Source organism: Phacochoerus africanus, chromosome 8, assembly GCF_016906955.1.
Source record: "Phacochoerus africanus isolate WHEZ1 chromosome 8, ROS_Pafr_v1, whole genome shotgun sequence".
Lineage (NCBI taxonomy): Eukaryota > Metazoa > Chordata > Mammalia > Artiodactyla > Suidae > Phacochoerus > Phacochoerus africanus.
The window spans coordinates 167130598-167132582 of record NC_062551.1 but is presented as its reverse complement, the minus strand read 5'-3'; the positions used below and the strand labels follow the sequence as shown (position 1 = coordinate 167132582).

The following is a 1985-nucleotide window of genomic DNA, read 5'->3' as shown; positions in this document are numbered from 1 at the left end:
TAAATTAATACTTTGTACGTGGATATTCAATTGTCCCAGAACCGTTTTTAAAAGCCAATGCTCTCCCCATTGGATTGCCTTGGCATCTTTGTCAAAAATCAATTGAACGTAAATGTTAGAGTTTATTTCTAGGCTCTCAATTCTGTCCCATCGATTTATAGGTCTGTCCTTATGCCAGTATCACACTGTCTTGATTACTGTCCTTGTTTTTGCGTTTTCTCAGGTTTTTCATACGCTTTTCCTTCATTTGATTTAACTGGGAGAATAGGTCATCGCCCTTCTCCTTCCCCAAATTGATATTAGCTCCTGGCGAGAACGTAATTGAGGCTTCCTAGAATCAAGCCATCAAATCCTCTCTTGTGAAAATCGCTGAGAAGTCGTTAAAGGGACTACGACCATATTCTTAGTCAAACAAATCCCAAAGGGGATCAGGAGAGAAACAGACATTCTACCCTTGCCACAATAATCGGATTTACAGATTCCCAGGGAAAAGGGGAGACACGATGCTAATTATGAAGCAGTTAAAGAATTACTTCCTTTTAATACGGCTTTAGCACATGCCAGACCCAAGAAGCAATGTCTGCGCGGTGGGTATGAATGTATTTGCTTAGCAGCTCCGCTTTTTAAGGAAACCGATGTGGATACCCAATAGTGGAAAGAAACCCACCTCAAAGCCTGGGCTGTCCCATGTCCAGGCCCTTCCCCACAAGGACAGTCTTTGAGAGAAGGTGCCAGATGGAGCACTACCGGTCAACTTGGTGAAGCCTGCAGATGCGACTCACGCGTTATCTTGGGGAACTGGTTGGGGGATGAGAAGGGATCCAGGGAGACAGACCCCCACCCTGGTGGGGAAGGAAGGGATTTTCTGAAAATGGATTGCACGAAGAGCTAACGAAGGAGGCAGACCAGAGAAAACCAGCATACAGGCGGGAAGGAGAGTGACGGTGACATTGAGCATTTGATTCTTTTGTTGTTGTCGTTTCGGCTTTTTGTTTTTGTTTTTAGGGTCACACCCGCAGCACTCGGAAGGTCCCAGGCTAGGGGTCCAGTCGGAGCTTCAGCTGCCGGCCTGCACCACAGCCATAGCAACGCCAGATCCAATCCTCGTCTGTGACCTACACCACAGCTCATGGCAACACCGGATCCTTAACCCACTGAGTGAGGCCAGGGATCCAACCCAAGTCCCCCTGGATACTGAGTTGGGCTTGTTTCCGCTGAGCCACAAGGGGAACTCCTAGCATTTGATTCTTGAGGAACTTTTCTCTGTGGACTCTGGGAAAGTCCCTGTTACTACCCAACTAGAATTTGCTCTTTCTGCCTTGTAATTCCTCTCCTAAGCTGCCCTGCCCTGCCGTAAAGCAAGTTACACATGGCAGCCCAGCCTCATATGATCGTCTTGGGGAGAATAAAAAACTGCCGTGGTTGCTCCAGCTTCCGCCTCCTTGCTGGGGTTCAAGGGGAGTAAACAAATTTTTCTTGAATTTTCTACATCCAAAGCTCCAAGAGGTGACGAGCACCATGAGATGCGATCCCCTGCAGAACTTAGAACATTTAAAAAGGTGCACTGGGGAGTTCCCATCGTGGCGCAGTGGTTAACGAATCCGACTAGGAACCATGAGGTTGCGGGTTCGGTCCCTGCCCTTGCTCAGTGGGTTAACGATCCGGCATTGCCGTGAGCTGTGGTGTAGGTTGCAGACGTGGCTCGGATCCCGCGTTGCTGTGGCTCTGGCGTAGGCCAGTGGCTACAGCTCCGACTGGACCCCTAGCCTGGGAACCTCCATATGCCGAGGGAGCGGCCCAAAAAATAGGAAAAAGACAAAAAAAAAAAAAAGTGCACTGGGATCCTACTGTGGATCAGCAGGTGGAGAATCCAAGACAGTGCTTGCTTTGGCCGCACATATACAAAAATTGGAACGACACAGAGAAGACGAGCATGGCCCCTGCACAAGGATGACACGCAAATTCGTGAGGCACTCCATACTTAA

General features: G+C 48.8%; 1 non-coding gene across 1 annotated transcript; it reads left to right on the top strand.

Annotated features, from left to right (window-relative positions):
• The first annotated feature begins 1878 nt into the window (after window positions 1-1878).
• LOC125134704 (U6 spliceosomal RNA) lies at window positions 1879-1985 on the top strand. The gene has a single exon (XR_007136718.1). It is a non-coding gene; the product is annotated as a U6 spliceosomal RNA (small nuclear RNA).